The 18,368-nt window shown below is 46.0% G+C and overlaps 1 non-coding gene across 1 annotated transcript; it reads right to left on the bottom strand.

Annotated features, from left to right (window-relative positions):
- Window positions 1-16,918: 16,918 nt before the first annotated feature.
- Window positions 16,919-16,991, bottom strand: TRNAF-GAA (transfer RNA phenylalanine (anticodon GAA)). The gene has a single exon. It is a non-coding gene; the product is annotated as a tRNA-Phe (tRNA).
- Window positions 16,992-18,368: the final 1,377 nt, after the last annotated feature.

Genomic DNA, 18,368 nt, shown 5'->3' with positions numbered 1-18,368 from the left:
CTAGGATCGTCAAGTTTAACCTGAGTATTTCTGCTTGTGCAAAACTAGCTTGTACCCGTTGTATGTGAACGTAGAGCTTATCACACTAGATCATCATGTGGTGTCTCGGCACGACGAACTTTGGCAATGGTGCATACTCAGGGAGAACACTTATACCTTGAAATTTAGTGAGAGATCATCTTATAATGCTACCATGAATCAAAGAAAAATAAGATGCATAAAAGATAAACATCACATAGAATCAATATAAGTGATATGATATGGCCATCATCATCTTGTGCCTTTGATCTCCATCTTCAAAGCACCGTCATGATCACCATCGTCACCGGCGCGACACCTTGATCTCCATCATAGCATCATTGTCGTCTCGCCAACTATTGGTTCTACAACTATCGCTACCGCTTAGTGATAAAGTAAAGCAATTACATGGCGATTGCATTGCATACAATAAAGCGACAACCATATGGCTCCTGCCAGTTGCCGATAACTCTGTTACAAAACATGATCATCTCATACAATAAAATTTAGCATCATGTCTTGACCATATCACAACACAACATCCCCTGCAAAAACAAGTTAGACGCCCTCTACTTTGTTGTTGCAAGTTTTACGTGGCTGCTACGGGCTGAGCAAGAACCGTTCTTACCTATGCATCAAGACCACAACGATATTTCGTCAGGTTAGTGCTGTTTTAACCTTCAACAAGGACTGGGCGTAGCCACACTCGATTCAACTAAAGTTGGAGAAACTGACACCCGCCAGCCACCTATGTGCAAAACACGTCGGTAGAACTAGTCTCGTGTAAGCGTATGTGTAATGTTGGTCCGCTGCTTCATCCAACAATACCGCCGAATCAAAGTATGACATGCTGGTAAGAAGTATGACTTGTATCGCCCACAACTCACTTGTGTTCTACTCGTGCATATAACATCTACGCGTAAACCTGGCTCGGATGCCACTATTGTGGAACGTAGTAATTTCAAAAGTTTCCTAAGCACACGCAAGATCATGGTGATTGTAGGATCAGAAGTATGTCTAAAGGGGGGGGGTGATTAGACTACTTGACCAAATAAAAACTTATCCTTTTCTCAATTTTAGTCTTTCGCAGATTTTAGCTAACTTAGCACAAGTCAAGCAATCTTAACACAATTCAAGCAAGCATGTAAAGAGTATATGAGCAGCGGAAAGTAAAGCATGCAACTTGCAAGAATGTAAAGGGAGGGGTTTGGAGAATTCAAATGCAATTCGATACACGGATGTTTTTGTTGTGGTTCCGATATGTAGTGCTATCATACATCCACGTTGATGGAGACTTCAAACCACGAAGGGTAACGGTTGCGCGAGTCCATGGAGGGCTCCACCCAAAAAGGGTCCATGAAGAAGCAACCTTGTCTATCCCACCATGGCCGTCACCCACGAAGGACTTGCCTCACTAGCGGTAGATCTTCATGAAGTAGGCGATCTCCTTGCCCTTACAAACTCCTTGGTTCAACTCCACAATCTTGTCGGAGGCTCCCAAGAGACACCTAGCCAATCTAGGAGGCACCACTCTCCAAGAAGTAACAAATGGTGTGTTGACGATGAACTCCTTGCTCTTGTGCTTCAAATGATAGTCTCCCCAACACTCAACTCTCTCTCACAGGATTTGGATTTGGTGGAAAGAAGATTTGAGTGGAAAGCAACTTGGGGAAGGCTAGAGATCAAGATTCATATGGTAGGAATGGAATATCTTGGTCTCAACACATGAGTAGGTGGTTCTCTCTCAGAAAATGTAAGTCGGAAGTGTAGGTTCGTTCTGATGGCTCTCTCCGCGAATGAAGAGGGGGTGGAGGGGTAATATAGCCTCCATAGAAAATCTAACCGTTACACACAACTTTCCAATCTCGGTGGGACCGAATTGAGAAACTCGACCGGACCGATTCAACAAATCTAGTGACCGTTAGGATTTTCAGTGGGACCAACATGCAACTCGGTAGGACCGATATGGTTAGGGTTAGGGCATAACTAATCTCGGTGAGACCGATTACACAAACTCGGTGGGACCGATTTTGGTAATAAGCTAACCAGAGAGTTGGTCAGGTAAACTTGGTGGGACCAGTTCGCTCATTTTGGTGAGACCGAAATGTTACGAAAGGGAAACAGAGAGTTTACATTGCAATCTTGGTGGGACCAATCGGTCATCTCGGTGGTACTGAAACATTACAAAGGGAAACAGAGAGATTACAATCCCATCTCGGTGAGACCGAAATGCCTATCGGTGAGACCGATTTGCCTAGGGTTTGTGGCAGTGGCTATGGCATCTGAACTCGGTGGCGCCGGATAGAAAGAATTGGTGGGGCCGAGTTTTACTTTTGGTTTAGGTCATATGTGGATATGAGAAAGTAGTTGAGGGCTTTGGATCATATCACTAAGCACTTTGAGCAAGAACCTCATTAAGCAACACCTCATCCCTCCTTGATAGTATTGGCTTTTCCTATAGACTCAATGTGATCTTGGATCACTAAAATATAAAATGTAGAGTCTTGAGCTTTGAGCTTGATCCAATCCTTTTGTCCTTAGCATTTTGAGGGGTCCACTTTTCTCATCCATGCCATGCCATTCATTGAGATTTCCTGAAATATTTATCTACAAATAGCATTAGCTCAATGAGCTATATGTTTGTTAGGAATTACCAAAACCACCTAGGGATAGTTGCACTTTCAATCTCCCCCTTTTTGGTAATTGATGACAACATATAGATCAAAGCTTCGACAAATGATAATAAGATTGAAAAACATTGTCGCTTTGAGAAGTATGTGAAATGTTAGAGCTCCCCCTAAATTTGTGCATAGTTTAAGATTTGCTTTGGACTGCAAATGCACAATGAGTTAGGATCATGAGTCACTCTACCATGTCACATACATCTTGGTGGAGTGCACAAAATGATAATAATTAAATACATGCACTCATCACCAAGCAAAGTGAATGATCATATAGAGATAAAAGGATAATGTCATCCAACAAGCATTAATGTAGCATATGATCAAACACATGATCATCCAAGTATCACACAGGCATAAAGTATATCAAACAAGCAAACAAAGTACAACCACCAAAACAAGAGAGAATAAAAAGCAATGCTTTCTCTCGAAGCCTATGATCTATACATTTTTCTCCCCCTTTGGCAACAGGTTACCAAAAAGTTCATAGAAAATGCATAGTACTAAACGACTCTCGGGATTGGTCTTCAGGTGGTGGTGTAGAAATAGCGCCAAGGACGAAGGCATCAGTTGATGAAGATGGAGCTGGTGGAGTAGGTGCTAGAGCTGGTGGCACTGAAGCTATAGCTGGTGCAGATGAAGTTGCTCTTGTGTCTGGAACAGGCACTACAGCAGATCTCTGTGCTCTGGGCACTCTAGCAAATGCATCAGTGGTAGTCTTGCCCTTCCTCTCCTGCATGTCATCCTGAAGTTGCTCAACAACTGACTGTATCTCAGTGATCTTCACATCCAAGTCATAGAACTTCTGCTCCATGATCCTCTCCAGGCTCTCCTGGTTTTGAGTCAGGGTGGCCAATCCCTTCTCAATCCTCAGAGTGGAGGCAATCAAGTAGCCAAGCTGATCTTGCTTGCTCTTCAGGAAGTACTGAGATGCCTCATCAATGGTTGGCATCTTTGTAGTCTTTTCAGTCCTTGCCTTCTCCTTCTTTGCTTGTGCTTGCATAGAAGATGGTTCATTTTCATCCATAACCACTGTGTTGTCCTCAAAATCTGGGTAGATGGGCATGTGATCCTTGTCCAAGAGGTATGTGCCAGTGCCCATCTTGGAGTTGATTAGCTCCTGGATCTGTGGGGCATACCCACAATTTCTCTTTGGTCAGCAGCTGTCCTCTTGATAGTTTCCACTATGAGGCTCATGACCTTAAACTTTTGAGGCACATCAAATATTTGAAGCAGGTTGATAGCATGGCCTCTGATCATCTTGTGATCACCTAACTTAGGCAAAAGAGTGTGCCTGAGGATCCAGTTGATTGTTGGCAATCCTGACAGAAGGTAATGTACTGATCCAAACTTGTGTGTTTCAATAGCAGCATCTGGGATCTCCCTGTACATATGTGCCATAGAGTTGTGATCCTTCTTCTTCTTGGCATAGATATCCAAGTCATCCTCTTTCTCCTTAGGTGCATTGATCAGATTTGCCCATTCTTCTACAGTTGATTGGTACCTAGTACCTTCAGACATCCATACTATCCTTCCACCTGGATAGAAGTGAGCTATGGAGTAGAACTGCATTAGAAGCTCATCATTCCACTTTGTGAGATTCTGCCCAACAAAGTCATCTAGTCCACAAGCATTGAAACTGTCATACACTCTAGGATAGTGCTCTTCATTCTCCTTGATATATTTCCAGTCCACCCATCTCATATCGCAGACTATTGGCTTCTTGTCAAGCAACACTGTCTCATAGAAGTCCTGCTGTTCCTTTGTATGGAACCCGTAGTTCACAACAGTTCTCCTCCTGACTGCATAGGGATCAGTCAATCTCCACTGTCCGAGTCCTGCATCCTTTCTCAGCTTCATATCCTCAGCTACATGATGAACATCATTGTGATCTGGAATTTTGGGCTTCAACTTCCTCAAGACATGTTCCTCATCATCTTCTTCTTCAACAACAACTTCACGCACTGGGACTTGTTCTTCTCTCTAGCAGGAATGTTCCTTGTATTCCTCTTGGGTGCATCTCTAGGCTTTGGAGCAGCTGCCTTGGGAGCTTCTTTGGGCTTTGATGAAGCAGCCCCTGACCTGATGGCATTACCCATAAGCTTCTGAGCTTTAGGTGCTGGTGCAGCAACCTCTTCCTCTTCTTCCTCTTCCATCATGGAAGGCTTTCCAACAACCCTGGCCATGGTCTTCTTGACCATTTCCTTCCTCTTCTTCCCTTCTTCAGCAGCCTCTTTGGGTTCAGATTCCAAAGGTACTTGAGTGGAGGCTCTGGCTTTAGACATGGGAATTCTTCTAGCAGGTGCTTTGGTCCTCATACCAGGCTTAGTGGCAGCAGCTGTGCCATATTCCTTCTAGAGCACCTTCTTCTTGGAAGTGGCCTCATCCTCAATAGCCACATAGTCTTCATCCTCAGACTCTGAAGTTTTCTTCTTTCTGGCCCTGGTGGCTGCCTTAGGCAAGTTGCTGGGTGTGCTTCTGCTACCATCATAGCTGCTAGAGGGACTAGTGCCCTCACTCATGTGAACCTGCTCCTAAGACTTGTTCTAACTGTCACTTTGATCAGACATGTTGCAAACGCTGACAGCAGAGCCTGTGAATAGATATAGATGAGGTAGATAGGATGAGCATCACAAAATACAGAGGTTTTTGCAAAAGAATGAGTCAAAAACTTAGTTTTAGTTTTCCACAGAAAGCATTTCGGATCTACAGATTTGTAAACTCGGTGACACCGAAGCAGCTTTTGGAACCTAAACTAGTGAACTCGGTCAGACCGAGTCATAGTTCGGTGTCACCGAGACTGCTAGGGTTTCACAAAGTCCCGAACTCGGTCACACCGATTTGCAATTCTCGGTCAGACCGAGAATCACATGTGCAATGGCCTTGGCCAAATTGGTGGAACCGATTTCTACAACTCGGTTGGTCCGAGATGGTTTCGGCAGAAACCTAACCCTAAATTCTCGATTCACATCTAAACTACGGAGTGTTTTCGCTGGATAAGATGATCTCAATTGTGGCAAGATACATTGCAAAAACAATGTGCTAGGAATCAGAGTGAGATTAGCACAAGGATCAAGTCCATACCCTAGTTCGGCGATGGACTTGCTACGGCGGCAACGACGGAGACGATTTCCATTGACGGTGGCGGAGACTAGCGGCAGGAGGTAGCTGGCGACAAGGAGGATGGTCCGGAGACCCAGGAAGGAAGAGCAGGCTGAGCGCGGGTGAAAGAGTTCGGAGAAATTTCCGAAATTTTGCCCATGGATATATATAGCCCGACCCTGTCGGTGTGACCGCGTGGAACAACTCAGTGGCATCGAGATGCATTACTACAAGCTGTTACTGCAACTCTATGTGACCGAAAAGTTCAAATCGGTTGCACCGAGATTGAAAACCTAGATCGACTTAGTGATCTCGCTATGACCAAAATGGAAGAATCGGTCAGACTGAAACACACAAAGAAGTTTTGGAAGTTTAAGTCTATGACAAATTGGGGACTCCGAGTGCTCCTCACACAGAGTGGTTCGAATCTGACTTGATCAAACTTTGTGATGTAGCATGAATAGAGTTTGAGACAAGAAAAGCATAGATAGCTAGAGAAGGTTCTTAGGCATTCTTGTCCATCCACTTGGCAAAAGAAAAGAAACCAAACAATCAAAACTGCAAGTGGATGTCCTCGAATGAGTAAATATGCAACCAACATGCTCACACAATAAAAATGATAAATGAAATATGTGGCAAAGCATGCACAATCATTCTAGCATCTATCAAGCAATTGGCGATGACTAGGTCATCTATATATGAGTATATTGACTTAGGAGTCAAATGAGAACATTTGATCATAGGTCATACTCATCGTTTAAGCTCAAGTGGGGTTGCCACTTTTACATAATGCATTGTTGTGTTCACACCATTAGAGTTGCTTTGACTCAATTCTTAGAGTAAAGCCCCCCTAGATGTGAGATCCCCCTTTAGAGGGATGAACTAACCTTGGGTTTTGTCGATGATGACTTCATGTAGGTGTTGAAGATGTGGATGCTCAATGTTGATGTAGATCATTTGGAGCAATCCTTTGGAGTGAGTTGCACTTTCAATACCTACACGGGTTAGTCCCACAAGGAACAAACAAGGATATCCATAGACATAGAGTGATGCACACACAAAATGATGTCTATGAGAGCATTAGGTTACCTTGTCCCTTGTCTTACCAACAAGAGGGTTTGTGACTCCATGAACTAGTGCAAGATGTGGAAGTTGATTGCACTTGTCCTTGCCAAAATGATAAGAGTGAAGTATGTTGGCGGATTCACCCTCAAGAACTCTCTAGTTCTTCTTCTTCGGGATCCACATCATCTTGATGGGAACCCTCAAGAACTATTGAAATCAACATACTCGAGGTGTGTTACCTTTGGGCCTTTAGCCATGAAGCATCTTCCAAGTCCTTCATTTGGTGAATCAAATATGTCATAGGAGTTAGTTGACACAAGTGCTAGACCGGCAACACCTTCATCTTGAGTGTGTTCGGAGTCGGAGTGATAGCTTCTCTCAGAGTGATTTTTGGAGTCGGAGCCGGATACCCATTCACCAACATGAGCTTGATGTCTTCGTTTTGTGTAGCTTCTTGATGACTTGTCCTTCCTTTCCGAATCCTTGCTTCTCCGAGATGTTCTTCGTTCATAACGATCATTTCTACTCCTTCTCTCTCTTGGTGGTGATTCTTCTCTTCTACTTCTCCTCTTAGGTGATTCTTATCTTCTTTGTCGGGAGCCGTACACTCATTGGAATAGTGTCCGGGTCTTCCACAATTGTAGCAATTACGCTCTCGACTAGAAGATCTTTTGTCATTGTAGGACCTTGACTTGGAGCTTCTCTCTTTTCTTCTACTCTTGTAGAACTTGTTGAAGTTCTTCACCATTAGGCTCAATTCTTCATTGAAGGTTTGTTTCTCACTTGATGATGTGGGAGCTTCACATGAGGCTTTGTAAGCACCACTTGACTTGTTGTGGAGCTCCTCCTTATCCTTGAGTGACATCTCATGAGCAACAATTCTTCCAATGACTTCCGTTGGCTTGATATTCTTGTAATTGGGCATCATTTGGATCAATGTGCACACGGTATCATATTTTCCATCCAAAGCTCTTAGGATCTTCTTGATGATGAATTTGTCAGTCATCTCTTCACTTCCCAAGCCGACAGTCTCATTTGTAATGAGAGAAAGCCTAAAGTACATTTTAGCGACGCCTTCACCATCCTTCATCTTGAACTTGTCAAGTTGACTTTGAAGAACATCCAACTTGGATTCCTTGACGGAGTCAGTACCTTCGTGCATATCAATCAAAGTATTCCAAATTTCCTTTGCATTATCAAGACGGCTGATTTTGTTGAATTATTTGGGGCACAATCCGTTGAAGAGGATATCACAAGCTTGAGCGTTGTATTGCAGCATCTTCAACTCATCTGCGCTAGCTTCACGGTTCGGTTCTCTCCCATCAAAGAATTCACCTTGCAAGCCAATACACACAATAGCCCAAACGACGGGGTTATGTCCAAGAATATGCATTTTCATCTTATGCTTCCAATTAGCAAAATTAGTACCATCAAAGTAAGGACCTCTACGGTGATAGTTTCCCTCGCTAGACGCCATACTCTCCTAGGTTGTGAAACCAAGGCTATGACCACCAAAAGCTATGGAAATGAAAGCAAATGGAGACCAAAGCTCTGATACCACTTGTAGGATCGGAAGTATGTCTAGAGGGGGGGGGTGATTAGACTATTTGACCAAATAAAAACTTATCCTTTTCCCAATTTTAGTCTTTGGCAGATTTTAGCTAACTTAGCACAAGTCAAGCAATCTTAACACAATTCAAGAAAGCACGCAAAGAGTATATGAGCAGCGGAAAGTAAAGCATGCAACTTGTAAGAATGTAAAGGGAGGGGTTTGGAGAATTCAAACGCAATTGGAGACACAGATGTTTTTGTCGTGGTTTCGATAGGTGGTGCTATCGTACATCCACGTTGATGGAGACTTCAACCCACGAAGGGTAACGGCTGCGCGAGTCCACGGAGGGCTCCACCCAAAAAGGGTCCATGAAGAAGCAACCTTGTCTATCCCACCATGGCCGTCGCCCACAAAGGACTTGCCTCCCTAGCGGTAGATCTTCACGAAGTAGGCGATATCCTTGCCCTTACAAACTCCTTGGTTCAACTCCACAATCTTGTCGGAGGCTCCCAAGAGACACCTAGCCAATCTAGGAGACACCACTCTCCAAGAAGTAACAAATGGCATGTTGATGATGAACTCCTTGCTCTTGTGCTTCAAATGATAGTCTCCCCAACACTCAACTCTCTCTCACAAGATTTGGATTTGGTGGAAAGAAGATTTGAGTGGAAAGCAACTTGGATAAGGCTAGAGATCAAGATTCATATGGTAGGAATGGAATATCTTGGTCTCAACACATGAGTAGGTGGTTCTCTCTCAGAAAATGTAAGTTGGAAGTGTAGGTTCGTTCTGATAGCTCTCTCCACGAATGAAGAGGGGGTGGAGGGGTATATATAGCCTCCACACAAAATCTAACCATTACACACAACTTGCCATTCTCGGTGGGACCGAACTGAGAAACTCGGTCAGAGCGATTCAACAAATCTAGTGACATTAGGATTTTCGGTGGGACCGACATGCAACTCGGTAGGACTGATATGGTTAGGGTTAGGGCATAACGTAATCTCAGTGAGACCGATTACACAAACTCGGTGGGACCGCTTTTGGTAATAAGCTAACCAGAGAGTTGGTTAGGTAAACTCGGTGGGACTGGTTCGCTCATTTCGGTGAGACCGAAATGTTACGAAAGGGAAACAGAGAGTTTACATTGCAATCTCGGTGGGACCGATCGCTCATCTCGATGGTACCGAAACGTTACGAAGGGAAACAGAGAGATTACAATCCCATCTCGGTGAGACCGAGATCCCTATCGGTGAGACCGATTTTCCTAGGGTTTGTGGCAGTGGCTATGACATCTGAACTCGGTGGCGCCGGATAGAAAGAATCGATGGGGCCGAGTTTGACTTTTGGTTTAGGTCATATGTGGATGTGAGAAAGTAGTTGAGGGCTTTGGAGCATATCACTAAGCACTTTGAGCAAGAACCTCATTAAGCAACACCTCATCCCTCCTTGATAGTATTGGCTTTTCCTATAGACTCAATGTGATCTTGGATCACTAAAATATAAAATGTAGAGTCTTGAGCTTTGAGCTTGAGCCAATCCTTTTGTCCTTAGCATTTTGAGGGGTTCATTTTTCTCATCCATTCCATGCCATTCAATGAGCTTTCCTGAAATATTTATCTAAAAATAGCATTAGCTCAATGAGCTATATGTTTGTTAGGAATTACCAAAACCACCTAGGGATAGTTGCACTTTCAGTGATGCATAGCAATAAGAGGGGAGAGTGTCGTCCACGTAACCTTGTAGATCATAAGCGGAAGCGTTATGACAACGCGGTTGATGTAGTCGTACGTCTTCACGATCGACCGATCCCCGTATCGAATGTACGGCACCTCCGTGATCTGCACACGTTCAACTCGGTGACGTCCCACGAACTCACGATCTAGTAGAGCTTCGAGGGAGAGTTCCGTCAGCACGACGACGTGATGAAGGTGTTGATGAAGCTACCAACGCAGGGCTTCGCCTAAGCATCGCTACGATATGACCGAGGTGGATTATGGTGGAGGGGGGCACCGCACATGGCTAAAGTTAAATGATCAACTTGTGTGTCTTGGGGTGCCCCCCCCCCTCGTATATAAAGGATCTAGGGGGGAGGCGGCCGACCAGGAGGAGGGTGCACCAAAGGGGGGAGTCCTACTCCCACCGGGAGTAGGATACGTCCTTTCCTAGTAGGAGTAGGAGAAGGGGGAAGGAGGAGAGAGGGGGAAAGGAAAGGGGGGCGCCGCCTATCGGTGTCAAAACCGGCGGATCTCGGGTAGTGGGTCCCGAACTGTGCGTCTAAGGCTAATGGTAACAGGAGACTGTGGACACAATGTTTTACCTAGGTTCGGGTCCTCTCGATGGAGGTAATACGCTACTTCCTGCTTGATTGATCTTGATGATATGAGTATTACAAGAGTTGATCTACCACGAGATCATAGAGGCTAAACCCTAGAAGCTAGCCTATGGTATGATTGTCCTTGTCCTACAGACTGAACCCTCCGGTTTATATAGACACCGGAGGGGGATAGGGTTACACAGAGTCGGTTACAGAGAAGGAGATCTATCATCCGAATCGCCAAGCTTGCCTTCCACGCAAAGGAGAGTCCCATCCGGACTCGGGACGAAGTCTTCAATCTTGTATCTTCATAGTCCAATAGTCCGGCCAAAGTACATAGTCCAGCTGCCCGGATACCCCCTTATCCAGGAATCCCTCAGTAGCCCCTGAACCAGGCTTCAATGACGATGAGTCTGGCACACAGATTGTCTTCGGCATTGCAAGGCGGGTTCCATCTCCGAATACTTCAAGGTAAATTTCGAACACTTGATTCGTGTCCGGTTCTGCAAGACAGATTTCACATACCGCCATAGAAAGAACAATAATTCACAGATCTAATCCGCTTACAACTCTTCGTAGCATGACTGGCCTTTATTCAAACCGTTTTTTACAGCCAGCTACCGCACACGCAACAAGGCGGTTTCTTTGGCATGTCTTGTCGAAGCAGAGATCGTGTCCCTCTTATCGTGGGATCCTCATCAATACGGGTATGGGTAACCCCACCATGCCTGTTGGCGTGACTCCGTGTTTTTAGGCAAGTCCCAAACGTTCACATTGGGGACGCTTGATATCCTCCCCTTTTATAGAGGGGTCAAGGCCTACCCCTTTCTTACCACACTTGCGCTTTTGTAATGCCCCGGATTCGATGCGCCAGGTGTCCTCCAGTTATTCGCCGTCATTGCCATGTCATTTGCTTGCATGTTGCATTTTGCCATGTCATCATGTGCATTTCATTTTGCATACGTGTTCGTCTCATGCATCCGAGCATTTTCCCCGTTGTCCGTTTTGCAATCCGACACTCCTATGTTCCCTGGCGCCCCCCTTTTGCCTCTTTTCGTGTGCGGGTGTTAAACGTTCTCGGAATGGACCGAGGTTTGCCAAGCGGCCTTGGTATAGCACCGATAGACCGCCTGTCAAGTTTCGTGCCATTTGGAGTCTGTTTGATACTCTAACGGTTAACCGGGTAACCGTAAAGGCCTCTTTTATGTGCAGCCCAACACCCCTCCAAAGTGGCCCAAAACCCATCCAAACCCCCTCCATGCTCTTGGTCGTTCGATCACGATTGTGTGGGTGAAAACCGCACCTCATTTGGACTCTCCTAGCTCCCAGAATCTATAAATGTGTGCCTCCCCCCCGAAATTCGCGGATGAAACCCTAGCCTCCTCTTCCTCTGCGCCGCCGGCCACATCTCTCCGGCCGCCCGGACATGTTCGCCGCCGCCCCTGCCCAATCCGGAGCCGCCACCTGTCCGCCGTCGTCGTCCCCGCGGCCGCGGCCCGCCGAGCCCATCACGGGCCCACGCGAGCCCGACCACGCCCGCCGCCACGCCCCGCGGGCCCGAGCGCCCCGCTGCCGCCGCTCGGGTTCCCTGCGCCTCCGCGCCCGGCCGCCCGCCGCCGGCGTCCCGTCGCCGACCTCGCCGGGCTCCTCCGTCGCGCCGTCGCATGCTCTACACTTCATTCCATTGTGCCATCTTTGTTTGAGGTCATATTGATGCCCTAATCATTGTTGCGAAAGTGTTATATGATGTTAATCTGCTGAAACTGTTATAACTTGATGATTTGTCTTTTTCGTTGCATTTTGTGTGTGCATCCTATGAGCATGAGCTCTACATGTGTTTTTTGCTACATCATGCCATATTCACAGTGGTGCCATCCATGTATTTTTGTGATTCTTGTAGTGAGTGCATCGAGCTCGTGAAGTAGGGTACTTGCTGTTACTGTTTTGCTAGGCTGAATCTGTTATATCATGATGCTATGTAAACATGCTTCTACAAGTCATTCTATGCATAATCTGGAGATGTTCACTAAGTATGATTTGTTATACATGTCATGCTCTATCCGTCCATGCCCCTGGTTGCATTTATAGCCTACTGAAGCTTGTTGTAATCTTGCTCTCAAACTGCTAAATAATGTTGCTGTCAACCTGTTAACATTAAGTTCAGTTTTGCCATGTGTTTTGCTAGTGATCCGTGAACCCTATGAACTTGTTCTTGCCATTCTTAGCTTCATAAACATGTATTATTACTGTTGATTGCCTTGCCATGCCATTTATTGCTCTGTGGTGAGTGGTACAAGCTCACCAACATGCCTACTTATTATTGTTCCTGCCATGTATGAATCTGTCACATCATTTGCCATGTTTACATGGGTGTCATCATATCTTCTGTGCATTTTTGGCTCATGGTCAGTAAAGGACTTCTGTTATATACAATTAGTAGATTGATGTCATGCCTTTGTTTTCCATGATAAGTTCCTGTAGCATGTTGTTTGATAGCTCTAAATATTGCAACCTGATGTTATTTCTGCCAAGTCTGTAAACTGTTATTATTTGCAATCTTTCCATGTCCTTTTGAGCATGTTCTATTGTTTTCTGGAGATATCTCAGTGTTCATGTTTTGTCATGCTTTACCTGTACTTCATGCCCATGCCTTTTTCACGTTGAGATGTTGTAGCTTGTTGTTCTGGTGCTTGCAATATGCCTAGTTGCTGTTTTGGACAGCATGTCCTTTAAACTTGTATAGAGTGTATGTGTTGCACCATTGCTGCGTTTTGAGTGTGCTCTATATGAAACTTGCTTGATTTTGCATGAAGTTTCATATTATCATGTTGCATCCTTGTTTTGAGGTGTTTGCTTGATGTTTGAATGGATTTTGCATCAATGCCATGTTTAACTTGTTTTGCTCATATCTTCTAGGCCGTAGCTCTGAATCTAATGAACTTTATATGTAACTTGACTAGAATTTCGTGTAGATCCTCTTGGTGCTCTTTAACTTGCTGTTTAACAACTTCAACTTAATGTTTGTTCAGATCTGGACCAATTTCGAAATTTGCATATGAGGACTTACCGGAATTGTTATATGTTGTTCCCGGCCTCATTTAAACTTGCCTTGATGTGTTGCTCTTGTTTGCATCATCTCTTGCCATGAGTAGGCTCATCTAGGCTTTGTCATGCATCATGATTGGTTGAGCATCATGTCATGTATATGTGTGGTGTATTTACCATGTTGTGTGCTTCTTCTCGATAGTTCCCGTTTCGTTGCGATTGTGAGGATTCATTCGTCTACGCTTGGTTCGTCTTCATCCGTTCGTCTTCTTCATGGACTCCTTCTTCTTACTAGCGGGACTTCAGGCAAGATGACCGCTACCCTGGATCTCACTACTATCATTGCTATGCTAGTTGCTTCGTCTATCGTTATGCTGTGCTACCTATCACTTGTTCTTCAAGCCTTCCAAATTGCCATGTCAGCCTCTAACCTTTTCACCCTTCCTAGCAAACCGTTGTTTGGCTATGTTACCGCTTTGCTCAGCCCCTCTTATAGCGTTGTTAGTTGCAGGTGAAGTTGAAGATTGCCCCATGGTGGACATGATTATGTTGGGATATCACAATATCTCTTATTTAATTAATGCATCTATATATTTGGTAAAGGGTGGAAGGCTCGGCCTTATGCCTGGTGTTTTGTTCCACTCTTGCCGCCCTAGTTTCCGTCATATCGGTATTATGTTCCTCGATTTTGCATCCCTAACGCGGTTGGGTGATTTATGGGACCCCCTCGACAGTTCGCTTTGAATAAAACTCCTCCAGCAAGGCCCAACCTTGGTTTTACCATTTGCCTCACCACCACCTACATTTCCCTTGGGAGTAATTAACCCGAGGGTCATCTTTATTTTAGCCCCCCCGGGACAATGCTTGTCTAAGTGTTGGTCCGAACCAGAGCCCTTGCAGCGCCCCCTCAGGGAAACTTGAGGTCTGGTTTTAGTTGTACGGATTGCTCATCCGGTGTTGCCCTGAGAACGAGATATGTGCAGCTCCTATCGGGATGTCGGTGCATCGGGCGGTCTTGCTGGTCTTGTTTTACCATTGTCGAAATGTCTTGTAAACCGGGATTCTGAGACTGATCGGGTCTTCCTGGGAGAAGGTATATCCTTCGTTGATCACGAGAGCTTATCATGGGCTAAGTTGGGACACCCCTGTAGGCTATAAACTTTCGAAAGCCGTGCCCGCAGTTATGTGGCAGATGGGAATTTGTTAATGTCCGATTGTAGATAACTTGACACTAGATCCGAATTAAAACGCATCAACCGTGTGTGTAGCCATGATGGTCTCTTTTCGGCGGAGCCCGGGAAGTGAACACGGTTTTTGGGTTATGTTTGACGTAAGTAGGTGTTCAGGATCACCTCTTGATCATTGCTAGCTTCACGACCGTTCCTTTGCTTCTCTTCTCGCTCTTATTTGCGTATGTTAGCCACCATACTTGCTTAGTCGCTGTTGCAACCTCACCACTTTACCCCTTCCTTTCCCATAAAGCTTTGCTAGTCTTGATACCCATGGTAATGGGATTGCTGAGTCCTCGTGGCTCATAGTTTACTACAACAACAGTTGCAGGTACAGGTTATGCGATGATCATGACGCGAGAGCAATGTTTTCTTGTTTTGGAGTTCTTCTTTTGCTTCTTTCATCAGGGGATAGGTTCCAGGTCGGCAGCCTGGGCTAGCAGGGTGGATGTCGTTTGAGTTTCTGTTTGTGTTTCATCCGTAGTCGGATGGTGCTCTTATGTAAGATGACGCTGTATTCGTGTGTCATTGTATGCCTTACGTATGTATCCCTACCTATTATGTAATGTTGATGTAATGATATCCACCTTGCAAAAGCGTTTCAATATGCGGGTCTATCCTTGGTGGGACCTTCGAGTTTCTTTTGGATAGGGTCGCTTATTGGGCGTGACAACTTTCCTCCCTCTTGAGCTCCAACACTCAAAGCTCAAGCTTAGGTACTTCGGATCTTCAATCATGTCCAGATACAACCTTCAAGGTCGGTGGATGGCCTCCTCTGTCACAGAGGAGGACATTGCAAAGCTCAGGGAGGCCATATATTTGACCGCCGATGTCAAGCATAGGCTACCCGCCCCTGAGCAGATCATCCCCACTCCCGAACCCAACGAGAGTGTCGTATTTGTTTCTCACTTCCTTTGAGGCTTGGGCTTGACTCTTGATCCCTTCGTGAGAGGGCTCATGTTCTACTACGGGCTAGATTTTCACGATCTAGCTCCGGATTCCATCCTCCACATCTTTTTGTTTATCATCGTGTGTGAAGCCTTCCTCCACATCACCCCACACTTCAGCCTATGGCTCAAGACCTTCAATGTGAAGCCGAAGGTGATTGAGGGGCGACACGCGGAGTGCGGAGGCGCCGTGATAAGCAGAAACACCGATGTTCCATGGCCAGAAGGTTCCTTTCCGGAGGTGTCTGATCTGTGGCAATGGAGGTGGTTCTACGTCACCGCTCCCCGAGGCATAACGTGGGCGGCTGCCCCTGCCTTTCGCTCGGGTCCTCCGCCTCAACTGGCGTCGTGGACCAATGTGGGACTGGACTGGGGGCCTGCTAATGACGTACAGACATTGCAAAGCCATATTCGGGAGCTTCTTGAGAGGGATATCGATCTTGTCAGGATCATTCAGGTAATGCTGGTTCGGCGGATCCTGCCGTGCAAGCACTACTAGGGAAAAGCTTATACACAGGCGCTTACTAGTAGCGCGGGTTTATACCCCTCGCTACTGCTACTTACTAGTAGCGCGGGTTTTTAACCCTCGCTACTACCAAGTTGATAGTAGTAGCGCGGGTTTTTAACCCTCGCTACTACTAAGCGGTCTCTACCGTGCCTCCTGGAACATGCCATAGTAGTAGCGAGGGTTATAAACCCGCGCTACTACTAAGTTGATAGTAGTAGCGCGGGTTTTTATCCCTCGTTACTACTAGGCGGTCTCTACCATGCCCCCCGGGATGGTGATCAACGTATGGAATTTCCGCTATTCCATTCCGGGAAAACACTTGTTTTTTCACATTTTTCCTTTGCTGTTCTTTCCTGGATTTTTTGTTGATGATTCGTCCCCTTAAAAAAAGCTTTTCCCTATAAAAAATATGTGGCCCTTTTCTTTCCCGAAAAGGCATTCATTGTTTGTTCTGTGCCAGGAACCAGATTTGAACTGGTGACACGAGGATTTTCAATCCTCTGCTCTACCAACTGAGCTATCCTAACTATTTATTGTGCATCATCCTAGTAGAGTACTTGTATCTATGTCAATTAAAGGGACTAAAAAAAGAAAAAAGTATTCTCAAATTGGACTTAGTAAATATCAGGATAATGATATGGATTTGGGTGCCATAGTAGTAGCGAGGGGTAAAAACCCGCGCTACTACTAAGTCCTGGGTATTTTAACACCCATGAAATCCCCATCTCCTCATCCAAATCACTCCTCTCCCCCATCCCTATCCTCCTCTCTCCCTCTCTCTCTATGGAGCTCCCGCACATGCGCGTCTCCTCCTCCATGGCAACTGTTGGCCTCGCGCCGTGATGTGTCCCTCAAATCCGGCGACCTCCTTCGCTGCCCGTCCTCCCTCCTCCTCCTCCTCCTCCTCCGCTGCCCCTCCTTCCTCCCCCTCCTCCGTTGTTGGAAGGAGAGGAAGATCCAGCAGAGCACCGCCCATGAAGATGGCCAGATCTCTCTTGGATGCAACCCATGGCGTCATCTAGGGTTTCGGCTCCAACTTCGGCGGCCACTGGTGAGTTGCTGCACCTACTCTCTCTCTCTCTCTCTCTCTCTCTCTCTTCCTCTTCTAATCCTTGTCTCTTTTTTTGTAGCAGCAGCAAAGGAGAGGTGTTGAGAAGAGTTGGATGGGGAAGCACCATCTCCATGGACGACTTCATCCCCTCCAGGATCTGCATCGGCGATGGATGAAGAGGACGATGACGCCTAGCAGCAGCCATGGCTAGAATTTATTTTTTTATTTCCTAATTAGCTAGCAGTAGCGAGGGTCCAGAACCACGCTACTACTAGTTAGTAGTAGCGCGGGTGGTATCCACGCTACTACTAACGGACATAGTAGTAGCGCGGGTGGCACCCACGCTACTACTACCTGTTAGCTGTAGCGTCGTATCAGTAGCGCGAGCACCCGCTCTACTGATATACCTAAAACCCATGCTGCTACTAGACTTTTCCCTAGTAGTGAAGCGTCAGCCTCTCCGGATGTGGGAGTTCAATCCGGAAGGTCCGTGAACCATTCAGCACTTCTTCGGCATGACGCTCAAAGGGATGTATAAGTTATTCTTCAGACCGCAAGTAAAGTGTCCGGACACCATCGAGGATGCGGGCCTGAGCTGCCACCGCCCAGATACCCAAGTTAGTAACTCTATAACCGAACACTTTGCATATGCTTAATACAATATTATTCTGAAAACTTGTCCGCGGCAAGGATTGACTCAACAAGGCGGAGAGGATTAGGTGTCCGACCCCACTTCCCGAAGGCTCGCCTAACCCTGCAATAGCCAGGCTGCTTAGACGCGCATTAAGCCAAGTGGCCTCAGGGAAAGGGGAAAAGAAGAATAGAGAAGCCGAACTCCACACATTGCACATCC

Source organism: Triticum aestivum, chromosome 6B (assembly GCF_018294505.1).
Source record: "Triticum aestivum cultivar Chinese Spring chromosome 6B, IWGSC CS RefSeq v2.1, whole genome shotgun sequence".
Classification (NCBI taxonomy): domain Eukaryota; kingdom Viridiplantae; phylum Streptophyta; class Magnoliopsida; order Poales; family Poaceae; genus Triticum; species Triticum aestivum.
Note: the sequence above shows the minus strand (reverse complement) of the source record. Positions and strands in the feature narration are given on the sequence as shown.